Source organism: Idiotropiscis lumnitzeri, chromosome 2 (assembly GCF_059441095.1).
Source record: "Idiotropiscis lumnitzeri isolate Australia: NSW breed Sydney's pygmy pipehorse chromosome 2, RoL_Ilum_1.0, whole genome shotgun sequence".
NCBI classification, from domain to species: Eukaryota; Metazoa; Chordata; class Actinopteri; order Syngnathiformes; family Syngnathidae; genus Idiotropiscis; species Idiotropiscis lumnitzeri.
The window spans coordinates 12,210,780-12,224,078 of record NC_142392.1 but is presented as its reverse complement, the minus strand read 5'-3'; positions in this window follow the sequence as shown (position 1 = coordinate 12,224,078).

Genomic DNA, 13,299 nt, shown 5'->3' with positions numbered 1-13,299 from the left:
CTTGTTGAACGGAAAGGAAATCCCGACTTAGACCTGTTTTCCTCTGGTGGTACCACATCTAAAAGGTAAGCAGAATACCTGTTACTACATGTCTGAATTCTGCACAATTGGGGAAAAATAAATGTAACAGAGGAAAACGGGGATAATTGGGACATTAAATATTAAAAGTGTGGATTGTGACACAGTGTCAAATCTGGGATTTACGTATCGCGGTAATAAGGTGTCAAATCTGGGATTTACTTATTACAAAAATAGTCTGGGACTATATGTGGTATTGATACGTTTTAAAATCTGGGATTTACGTATCTCAATTTGTGTGCAAGTGTAAGCAGTGTGATTGGTGTGATATAATTTGGACTGTTTTGTTTGATATTTGGCTTGGATGCATGGGAGTGGATTGTTCAGGTGGAGAGGAGATAGGTGTGATATGGGGCTCGGTTCCGATGATGTGTATGAAAGCGATGGTGTGTGGCAAGAAATGGATGGACATTATGTGAAGTTGGAGACGCAATTAATGAGTGCAATTGAGGAGAAAAAGAGAGGTATCGGAAGGTGTTTTTTTTTTTTAATTACAAAAGGATGACCACATGGGATATGATTCAGTTGGCTAAGCAGGTGCTCAAGAAAGACGAGGAAAATGTTGAATGACATCAAACAATCGAAAGAGGCAAAAGATAAAGCTAAATGGATTCGGAAAGGTAAAATGGAAAAAGAATTGGCAATGGTGGAGGAGGACAGACGTAGTGTGCATCAATTGGCGACAGTGGCAACAACATTGGCAAACATAAAATTGGAAGAAAAGGTTGAGAAAGTTGTGAAAGTGGACAAGAAGGAGAGGCACGTGAGAAAAAGAAGATGTTGAATGTTGTGGAGGGTTGTGCAAGTGACAAGATTGGTAAAGGGTGATATTGAACTGGTTGTTGAACCTTTTGTCAGGTTTAAATGCCCATTTTGGGAGGGCTTACTGAAATAATTTACTAAATGTAACGGCCAAAATAAAACGCTAGCTGAATGGCCAGGAGGAAACAGACACCGTTGTTCATTTTCACCGCCGGCGGGGGAAAAGAGTGGGACAGAGAGGCCGCGAGCAGCAGCTCGCCTGCTCGCGGCCGCTCCATGCAACTCCTTTCACTCCTCTTCTCACCGGCTTGGCTTTTATTAGTTTGACTCAAGAATCACAAGAAATTAGAATACAATGAAGGTCTGTTTAGCCTAAACTAAATCACTAGAATACAGGAGATTAATTAATCATCAGTAACTCTAGCAGGCAGAGAATCACAACTCACAGTGCAAAGGTCAGTTTAACTATACACATCATCAGGATACAGTGTCTGTGTGCGTGTGTGCTAAAATAACAAGTAAGTGTCTATGTGTGTGTGTTTAAACATGAATGAGTGTATAAAAACATGATTATAAATACACAAACTGATTAACTATCCTCAGCCCATCTTACAATAGACTCATCACTCGTGGTCATGTCTGTCGAAGTAATTTTAATTTTAAAAAAAAAATCAGGCTTTGCTTTTTAATTGTATGTGGTTCAACAGAAAGAAGAAAACCAACTCATGAAACAGGCGTCGACAAAGATGATGGTGCCCTTCCTTATTTTAATACTATATTTTGTTGCAAAACATGCTGGCAATCAGGACAAATTTTGGTAACTTTCACTGGACTTCTGCACCTGTCAGCAGGAAAATGGGCCGCTCTTATTCATCAAACTGCCCTAGTTGTCTCCAGTTTGGAGGGTGCTTTCTCCAGACAGCATATAACCTGGAATTAATAAGAAAACAAGTAATTCGTGTGATTCACTGAGCGTGGTAGCAGGACACCTCCCTCCTTGTTCGAACGACGGCATGAAGACTGACGCCGCAGCTCGAGTGGTTGTGACGTCACAGTTAGAAATGAAAAAGTGTAATATCTCTAGAACTGTAGCGGCACAAACAAAACTTTTGACAGCACAAACGTAGTACAAAAGAATGGCACCACTTCAGGCCCATTTGGATAAAAATACCAACATTGCAGTCCTGCAGACCTGTGGCATGACTCATCTTCAGATTGCTGCTGAAGGACTGAGCCTTCCTGACTCGACTTGCCTCCGACCAATCCAAAATGCATTTCAGTGTCCATCTGCATTTAAAAAGCGTTTACTTTGAGAGCAGTCATAGCATTTCAAAGAGGATTCTCTTGGACATTATGGCATACTGCAGGAGGGCTGCTTTTGCCTGGGAGATGTACAATGACCTGGAAAGTGGAGTGAAAGCAGCATCAGAAAAGACAAAGATCATCGCAAAGCAGTGATTGCTTAATTGTTGAAATTTAAATAGTTGTTTTTTTGTTTCAGTTTTTTTTTTTTTTACACAAAGCTATTGTTTCAACCCAAGCTTTCTCTGCAGGCTCTCATCAATTACACATGTACTGTTTTTATATTAATTCAGTTGTTCTCAAATGAGGGAATGCTACATCGAGGGGTGTGTTTATGTTGTTTTTATTTCAAAAAGTTCAACGGATATGTTTCAGCCTCACGTCTGCTATAATTTAAGAAATAATCACATAGCTTTAATGACTACTGATGAAATAAATGAGTGAGCAGTAGAACAACAACACTATTAAAAGAAATAAGACCGAATTTAAAGTAATTTACAGCAGTGAAAACAGGAAGGTTTTAAGATTACTGTATGCTAGCAAAAAAAAAGCTACAACAGCGTGACATGTTTACCTGAAGTTCGTCCGGCAACAGTTGCTGTTTTGGCCGTTATTATCTTTTCAATTGTTTATAGTTAAGAGACTGTTGCATGCCATTCCCCTTTAAGTCCCAGTTTGGTGGTACACTGTCCCTTTAAGAGAGTGTCAAAAGTCAGCGCGAGAACAAGCGCTTTCCTGCTCACACAAAGTCTGTTATACACGAAGCCAAGTAGCAGTCAGGTTGTGTCTGATGCTTAAGTCCATAAAACGGCATTCCCTGTAAGTGTTTTCCAAATATTTAACCATTGATTGATGCTAATTAGTAGAGTTTGTAAATCGCAAATTAGGATGTGAACTATTTCCATTGCCGACTGTGCCGCCATTTTATTTATTGTTGTGATGTATTTGTTACAGTTTCACACCTGCCATATAAAGAGAAGGTCTAAACCCATCCTGGCGTCAGTGACTGATTGTGTGGAGGTGTTTAACTAACTGGTTAGCAGAATGGTTCTGTGAGGCCAGTATAGTGAAAAGGGAGACCAGTGGACGAACTCCTCATTTATGCTGCACGTCATACGCTGTATCCTGACCAGCACGGCACACGCAGTATCGTCGAGGGAGAGTAAAGACACGACATACCAACAACAAAAATGGATATCGAAGTGAGATCTTCCGCTTCGAAGAAATCAAGCCGCTCCTCCGCCTCAAGTGTGATGTTTGCAGCCGCTACTGCACGTGCCAAAGCAGAGGCTGCCCACAAAAAGGCTGAATTTGCAAAGAAAGAACTACAACTAAAAGTTGAAAAGGCCAAATTAGAAGCAGACCTCGACCTGTTGGCAAAAGAAGGTGAAGCTGAAGCTGCAGCAATCGAGGCTGCAGTTTTGGAGTCTGCTGCTGCTGGGTTCAACACTCCTGGTAGTCAGGGATCAGGACTCCCACCTCTGGAAATGCAAAGCACACTTGAACGTACGGAAGAATATGTACATAAACATAGTCAACCCAATGAGCCAGCCAAAGACTTGTCAAAAAATGACAATCAGGGGGAGGACACACATTCAGTTCATCCAGGAGATTCTCGAGTGCCATGTGTTCTGCTCACATCATCAAGGGACCATCAGAACCGTCGAACCTCAGAAGATGATCGTGATAACCCCAAATCTTCCTTTGTAAGAGAGGGAGAGCAGCCACATTCAACAAATTACCCTCAACGCAAGAATTGTTTCTCCTGGTCTTACACTGCCCTCTTGTGGTAATTCTCAATATTACCCCGCTGCGCAGCATCATTCTAGTGACACGAATGAGATTGTAAAATATTTAGTGAAGAGCCAACTACTAACATCAGAACTCAGCAAGTTCGACGACAGACCAGAAAACTATCTGTCTTGGAAATCATCGTTTCTCAATGTAATTAGCACACTTGATCTTAAGGTAACAGAAGAAATTGATCTCATGATAAAGTCACTCGGGCCCAAGTCCAGCAAACATGCTCAACGAATTAAAGCAGTGAACATAAACAAACCAATTGCGGCTGTAAATCTTATATGGGAGAGATTAGAACAAGACTTCGGGTCTCCAGAAGCTATAGAAGGCGCTCTCTTTGCAAAACTTGACCAATTTCCCAAAATAGGACATAAAGATGGCCGTAAACTAAGAGAACTGAGCGATTTGCTGTTGGAGATCAATTCTGCAAAGGAAGAAGGATACTTGCACGGACTTGCTTACCTCGACACTGCAAGAGGGATAGCTCCGATTGTGAATAAGCTTCCATTTTGGCTACAGGACAAGTGGATGATGGATGGTTCACGTTACAAGCTACAAAACAAGGTGACTTTCCCCCCATTCACATTCTTTCTGGATTTTATTGAGACACAAGCAAGGGCACGCAACGACCTGAGTTTCAATTCGCAGACGCTGGTCACCAGTGATGTTAAAAAAGACAAGTATGTGGAGAATCTAAGTTATAATCGCAGAACAGTGTCAGTGCACAAAACGGATGTTACTGCTTCACCTAAAGAAGGCCCGGACAAACACTGCCCTTTGCATAATAAACCACACGCCCTACAACAATGCAGAAGCTTCAGAGCAAAGCCTATTCAGGAACGCAAGAGTATACTGAAGCAATACAGAATCTGTTTCAAGTGCTGTTCATCCAACAAACATGTGGCTCGTAATTGTGAAGCGGAAGTCAAGTGTTCGGAATGCCATAGTGATAAGCACCCAACCGCCCTGCACTCAGATGCACCTCATCATCTCGAATTCCGCCAACCTCCAGCAGATCAAGGCGGGGAGAGTCAAGAAGGACAAGAGGAAACGGTCGTTTCAAGTTGTACTGAGGTGTGTGGGAAGGGATTCACCGGTAAATCTTGCTCAAAAATATGTCTCGTCAACGTCTATCCTGCCAATGACTCTAGCATGAGCAAAAGAATATACGCTATGCTGGATGACCAAAGTAACGTATCACTGGCACGCTCTGAGTTTTTTTATATGTTTAAGGTCCAAGGTAATGCAGTGCCTTACACCCTTCAAACATGTAGTGATACAGGTCTTCCCACTGGAAGAAGAGCATCTGGTTACATAATTGAGTCCATAGATGGTGCTCTTGCTCTACCCTTACCCACCTTAATTGAGTGCAATATGATACCAAACAAAAGAGATGAAATCCCCACTCCAGTTGCAGCAAACGGTCATCGCCATCTTGAAACCATTGCTTACAAGTTGCCGCCCTTAGACAGCGATGCTGAGATTCTGCTATTGCTAGGACGGGACATACTGAGGGTTCATAAAGTACGTAGACAAATCAATGGCCCTCACGATGCACCATATGCTCAGAGACTGGACTTGGGGTGGGTGATAGTTGGAGATGTATGCCTGGGCACTACTCACAAACCTCTCCAAGTTACCACGCTCAAGACTCACGTTCTACAAAATGGTAGGCCCACCCATTTCCTCCCATGTGAAAATCATTTTGCTGTCAAGGCAGATGCACAACTTTCAAGGGGACAAATGTCAATTACTTGTGCTACAAATGTGAAAAGCAACGCACAAAACAAGATAATAGGAAACAATGTATTTTGTTCAACCAAAAGTGACAACAAGATTGCACCATCAATGGAAGACCTGCTTTTCCTTGAAATGATGGACAATGAATGTTTTCAGAATGAGACCCAAAGTTGGGTTGCACCGCTACCCTTTCGCCAGCCGAGGGCAATGTTGCCCAACAATCGCCGTTATGCAATCAGCCGACTGCGCTCACTTGAACGCACTCTTAACAAAAACCCTGAGATGAAGGCTCATCTTATGGACTTTATGCAGAAAATGTTGGACAATGGACATGCAGAGCTAGCGCCTCCAGTTCGGAATGGCAAAGAATATTGGTACTTGCCTTATTTTGGAGTTTACCATCCACAAAAGCCGTCACAAATCCGGGTGGTATTTGACTCGAGTGCACAGTTCGGAGGCACGTCACTCAACGCTGTACTCCTCTCAGGGCCTAACTTGCACAATAGCTTGTTAGGTGTGCTTGTGAGGTTCAGGAAGCATCCAGTTGCAATTACTGCCGACATCCAGCAGATGTTTTATTGCCTCCTGGTGCGCAAGGACTGCAGAGATGTACTCAGATTTGTTTGGTACAAAGACAACAATCCACAGAATGAACTTGTTGACTACAGAATGCGAGTCCATGTGTTTGGTAACAGCCCCTCACCTGCTGTGGCAACTTACGGTCTGAGGAGAGCTGCCCAACAAGGAGAAGCCAAATATGGGAATGATGTACGTCAATTCATCGAACGTGACTTTTACGTGGATGATGCTCTAAAATCTGTCCCCTGTGAACACGAAGCAATTGACCTTCTAAATCGAACACAGTCAATGCTGGCAGATTCGAATCTCCGCCTCCTGAAAATAGCATCAAACAAAGTCACAGTGATGGACGCATTCGCAGCTGAAGATCGTGCTAAAGATCTTTTTAAGGATGATCTCCCAGATCAACGCAGCCTTGGTGTGAAGTGGAACATAATGGAAGACTATTTCACATTCCACGTACCCGACATTGAGAAACCATACACACGCAGAGGAGTCCTCTCAACTGTCAACAGTGTATTTGACCCGCTTGGGTTTTTGGCACCAGTGATTATTCAAGGACGCCTCCTTCTAAGAGAACTGTCTCTTCAAACCAATGAGTGGGACTCGCCACTACCAGAGGACATGAAGGGAAGATGGGTGACTTGGCAACAGTCCCTGCAATGTCTCAATGAGATCCATGTTCCCCGTCCATACACCAAGATGTCACTATCCGAAGCTGAACGCACGGAATTATGCTTGTTTTCAGATGCGTCTATGAAAGCAATATGTGCAGTCTCATACCTCAAAGTTATAGCTCCTGATGGCACGACAGAGGTTGGATTTGTCCTAGGGAAAGCACGACTTGCCCCACAGCCAGAGCTAACTGTGCCTAGGCTTGAACTTTGTGCCGCAGTAATGGCAGTTGAAATGGCAGAAGTTATATGTGATGAAATCGATCACTCGATAGACAAAATCAGTTTCTACACAGATAGTAAAGTTGTCCTTGGTTATATCCACAACCAGTCCAGGCACTTTTATGTGTATGTAAACAACCGTGTCCGCCGCATCAGAGAGTCAACCACTCCTGAACAATGGCATTATGTCGCGACAGACCACAATCCTGCTGATTATGGTTCACGATCAGTTCCAGCTGCTGCACTAAAAAACGCAATGTGGTTCACGGGCCCATCCTTTCTTCAGCGTTCTCCCGAGATCCAGTTGGAGCAACAAGGATTTGACTTGCTGGACCCCGACAATGACACAGAGGTCCGCCCAGAGGTACAGACACTTTGCACAAGCATCACTAAAGTTGCACTGAGTTCAAATTGTTTGGAGCGTTTCTCCACATGGAAGTCACTTAAGAGAGCCGTGTCACGCCTTATTCATATTGCCCGATGCTTCTCTCAGCCTACAACCACCACAAAGTGCTCTGGATGGCACATCTGTAAAACCGCTATCTCCCCTGAACTGTTAGAACAAGCAGAGACTGTAATCATTAGAAATCTACAGCTTGAAACATATGCAGACGAAATGCAATGCATCTCTGAGAAACGGAATCTTTCTAAAAATAGTCCACTCCTGAAGCTGAACCCCCTCAGTGGCAAAGATAAGCTATTAAGAGTTGGTGGTCGAATTTCTCGTGCAGAGCTGGGAGTTAAGGAAACGAACCCCATAATTTTGCCAGGCAGACACCACTGCACTATCCTCCTAGTGCGCCATCACCATGAGAAGGTGAACCATCAAAGCAGGCATTTCACCGAAGACGCTGTTCGAGAAGGTGGCTTCTGGATCATCGGAGGAAAACGATGTATTGGTAAAGTTATTAGTAAATGTGTGACATGCAAAAGATTGAGAGGGAAATTTGAGGAACAAATAATGAGCGATTTGCCCGCTGACAGACTCAAAATGGAACCCCCTTTCTCCTATGTGGGTGTGGACATGTTTGGCCCATGGGAGGTAACTGCAAGACGAACAAGAGGGGGGCAAGCGAATGGTAAAAGATGGGCAGTACTCTTCACATGTTTATGTACAAGGGCAGTCCATATTGAAGTCGTGGAGGAAATAAGCTCTTCAAGTTTTATCAATGCATTGAGGCGCTTCTTTGCTCTGCGAGGACCCGCAAAGCTGTTACGTTCCGATTGCGGCACGAACTTTGTTGGTGCTCACAAGCAAATGACAACAACAACCAAAAGGTGCAAGTGGATATTTAACCCACCACATTCGTCCCATATGGGAGGAGCGTGGGAACGGATGATCGGAGTGGCTCGCCGGATACTTGTCATGACCCGCGTCGGGCATGTCAGTGTTTGTGTTATTGTTTTCTTCCCTCCTTCCTGCCATGTGCTTTTGTTATTGTTTTCGTTCTCACCAGCCACGCACCTGTTCCCAGTTCATCATCACGCACCTGTTCCCAGTTCATCATCACGCACCTGCTTCCCATCTGCTCCCCTAAGTACCCGGACTATTTAAACCTTCCAGACCGACAACGCAGTGTCGGGTCAATGTTCCTTCTTGCCGCATTTCCCATGTATCTCGCTACCTTGGACTGTCACGACCACGCCCTGTTCCCGTATTGCTCTTGTCATCGTTCCCTGTCCGCCTTGTTCGTTCCCGTCTCGTTTTTGTTCCTTGTCCTCGTTCCAGTTAAGTCTCGTTTAGTTGCCTTTTGTTGTTTATTTGTCCACGCCCCGTTGTTTGTCCCTGCTGAGCTTCAATAAATCCCCTTTTAAGTTTCACCTACCCCGGCTTCCTCGCTTCTTGGGTCCACCTCCTCATCGCCGCAAGGCGATACCTGACAGATTGACCCGACCCCAGGTCCCTGTTCTGGCGGAGCGCGTCCTGCGTCCGCCACCGGCCCCTGTTCCGGCGGAGCACTCCAGGCGTCCGCCACCAGCCCCTGTTCCGGCGGAGCACTCCAGGCGTCCGCCCCAAGTCCCTGTTCCGGCGGAGCACGCCATGCCTCCGCCACAAGTCCCCGTTCTGGCGAAGCACGTCCTGCGTCCGCCACAAGTCCCTGTTCCGGCGGAGCACGCCCTGCGTCCGCCACCAGTCCCTGTTCCGGCGGAGCACGCCCTGCGTCCGCCACCAGTCCCTGTTCTGGCGGAGCACGCCATGCGTCCGCCACAAGACCCTATCCCGGCGGAGCACGTTCTGCGTCCGCCCCCAGTCCCTGTTCCGGCGGAGCAGGCCCCGCGTCCGCCACAAGTCCCAGTTCTGGCGGAGCACGCCTCGCGTCCGTCACAAGTCCTTGTTGCGGCGGAGCACGCCCTGCGTCCGCTACCAGTCCCGGTTCCCGCTGCGCCCGGCCCGCCGCGGCTCCAAGTCCCTGCCTCTAGTGCGCCCGGCCCGCCGCCGCTCCAAATCCCTGCCTCGGCGGTGCTCGACGATCCGCCGTCACCCCAAGCTCCTGTTTCGGCGGTGCTCGACGATCCGCAGGCGCTCCAGTTCCCTACTTCGGCAGTGAACGACGACCCGCCGTCGCCTCTCGCCTTTGGCCCGGCGGTGCCAGAGGAACCACCGCCACTCCTCGCCTCTGGCCCGGCGGTGCCAGAGGAACCACCGCTACTCCTCGCCTCTGTCTCGGCGACTTCTGACGATCCGCTACTGCTCCTGGTTCCTGCCTCGGTGGTGGACGACGACTCGCCATCGCTTCTCGTCTCTGCCTCGGCGGCGCTCGACGAACCACCGCCGCATCTCGTCTCTGTCTCGGCGGGGCTCGACGACCAGCCGTCGCTCCCCGTTCCTGTCTCGGCGTGGTTCGACGACCAGCCGCCGCTCCACGTTCCTCTCCCGACGGGGTTCGACGACCAGCCGCCGCTCCACGTTCCTGTCTCGGCGGGGTTCGACGACCGGCCGCCGCTCCACGTTCCTGTCTCGGCGGGGTTCGACGACCGGCCGCCGCCCCAAGTGCCTGCCTCGACGGCGGTCGACGTCCCACCGCCGCGTCTCGTCCCGGCTCCGGCGGGGTCCGGCGTTCCACCGTGCCTCGTCTCCGTCTCGGCGGCGTCCGACGTCCCGCCTTCGCTCCAAGTTCCTGCCTCGGCTGCGCCCGCCTCAACGCCGGTCCAAGCTCCGTCCTCTGCAGCACCCAGCGTCCCGCCGCCGCCCCTCGTCTCAGCCCCATCAGCGGACTCCCGGTGGCGTTCGGGTCGTCCCGGACGTCCGCCTGAATGGCCCCATCGGGACGCACTGGTCTGGCCACCCGCACGGCCCCCTGAAGGGCCACGAAAGGACTCGCTGGTCTGGCCCCCCGGGCATCCGCCAGACCGGCCTCGATCACGGGTCGTTGACCCACCTCCCGACCCCTTCCGCCCACCCTTGTTTTTGGGACATGGTTTTTTTTCTTTTTGTTAGTCTTGGGGACGTCTGGAATCCGTCCCTTGAGGGCGGGTACTGTCATGACCCGCGTCGGGCATGTCAGTGTTTGTGTTATTGTTTTCTTCCCTCCTTCCTGCCATGTGCTTTTGTTATTGTTTTCGTTCTCACCAGCCACGCACCTGTTCCCAGTTCATCATCACGCACCTGTTCCCAGTTCATCATCACGCACCTGCTTCCCATCTGCTCCCCTAAGTACCCGGACTATTTAAACCTTCCAGACCGACAACGCAGTGTCGGGTCAATGTTCCTTCTTGCCGCATTTCCCGTGTATCTCGCTACCTTGGACTGTCACGACCACGCCCTGTTCCCGTATTGCTCTTGTCATCGTTCCCTGTCCGCCTTGTTCGTTCCCGTCTCGTTTTTGTTCCTTGTCCTCGTTCCAGTTAAGTCTCGTTTAGTTGCCTTTTGTTGTTTATTTGTCCACGCCCCGTTGTTTATCCCTGCTGAGCTTCAATAAATCCCCTTTTAAGTTTCACCTACCCCGGCTTCCTCGCTTCTTGGGTCCACCTCCTCATCGCCGCAAGGCGATACCTGACAATACTTGACAACATGCTCATGCAGGCTGACCATGTGCAACTGACTCATGAAATCCTAACTACATTTCTTGCAGAAGTAATGGCCATCATAAATGCACGCCCTTTGTTGCCAGTATCGTCAGACCCAGAAAATCCTCACATCTTGTCACCTGCGATGCTGCTGACACAAAAAACGCAGGCAGCTGTGATAACGTCGGCGAGAAGGACATGTTGAAAAGCCATTGGAAACGTGTTCAGTTCCTTGCGGACAACTTTTGGAGCAGGTGGCGTAAGGAATATTTGAGCTGCCTCCAGTCTAGGCAGAAATGGCATCACAAAACAACCAACATTAAGGAAGAAGATGTTATTCTTCTCAAGGATAAACAAACAAGAAGACATGAGTGGCCAATGGGCGTAATAATAAAGACTGTTCCCAGTGAAGATGGGATCATCCGGAAGGCTGAAGTTGAAGTTGCTTCCCAAGAGACTGTTAGAAACTATTTTCGACCAATTTCAGAGATGGTCTTGCTATGTTCGGGTGGTACTTAAGTTATGTGGTATCCTTAAGATACCAGACGGGGAGTGTTTTGGCCGTTATTATTTTTTCAATTGTTTATAGTTAAGAGACTGTTGCATGCCATCCCCCTTTCAGTCCCAGTTTGGTGGTGCACTGTCCCTTTAAGAGAGTGTCAAAAGTCAGCGCGAGAACAAGCGCTCCCTGCTCACACAAAGTCTGTTATACACGAAGCCAAGTAGCAGTTAGGTTGTGTCTGATGCTTAAGTCCAGAAAACGGCATTCCCTGTAAGTGTTTTCCAAATATTTAACCATTGATTGATGTTAATTCGTAGAGTTTGTAAATCGCAAATTAGGATGTGAACTATTTGCATTGCTGACTGTGCCGCTGTGATGTGTTTGTTTCGTCTCGTTGCACACTTGAGTACAATGACAATAAAGGGATTTCTATTGTTTCAGTTTCACACCTGCCATATAAAGAGAAGGTCTAAACCCATCCTGGCGTCAGTGACTGATTGTGTGGAGGTGTTTAACTAACTGGTTAGCAGAAAGGTTCTGTGAGGCCAGTACACATATTCACAAACATAAATTACAAACAGAGGGTTTCCTACTCAATGGTAATAGAATAGAATAGAAATCCCTTTATTGTCATTGTACTCGAGTGTGCAACGAGATTAGATGTATGTATGTATGTAACTGTATGTAAACTGAGAAGAAATATGATTACAGACTTGATTCTCTAGAAGCCAGGTTTTTAGGTGTTTACCAAAGGAAGTGAGAGTGGGTAAGTCTCGTACGGCATTTGGTATTGTGTTCCAGGTGTGAGATGCTCTGTATGAGAACAGTGACTGGCCAAAGGTACTTTTTCTGAATGGAACTGTACAGTCACCTCTAGACTCTGCACATATTTATTTAGGGGAGGTGGAGCCAAACCATTGAGAATTTTATACACAAGAATACAATCAGAATATTTTTGTATGTTTTCCCAGCTCAGGAGTTCATATTTCTTCAGAATTTGACAGTGGTGGTATGTGTTCGGGTTTTTATCCAAGATTTTCAAGGACTGTTTGTATGCAATTTCAACAGGCTTAAGTGTGGTTTTACATGCCATTGCCCAACTAGTTAGACAATAAGTCATATGTGACATTATTATGGCATTTAAAAATAGTTTGGATGAATCGAGAGTTAAATTATTCCTAATATATCTAAAGTTAGAGAGATTAAGTTTCATGTGATTCATTAATCTTTCTATTTGTTGCCTAATCTGTAACTGCGAGTCCAACATGATTCCTAGATATTTAAACTCTTGTACAACCTCAATTTTCGTTCCTTGCACATATACGTGAGGATTTGTATCAGCACACCTCCTAATTGAAAAGAACATACAGACAGTCTTTCATACATTAAGATGTAAGTGAGAACGTTCTAGCCAATTTGACACATCAGACATGGCTGCTGATAGATATTGTGCAACTTGATATTTGTGTGTGTTCATTCCGACTGCCACATAGTAACCATAAATTAAAAAAAAAAAAAAATGTCGCGTATACATACTAAAGCTGTTGCTTTGTAATTTATATAGATGTTTTGTTTAAAATCGCCCTGGCTCTTCTTTTTGTCTTTTCTATATTTTGTACGTATTAATAACTG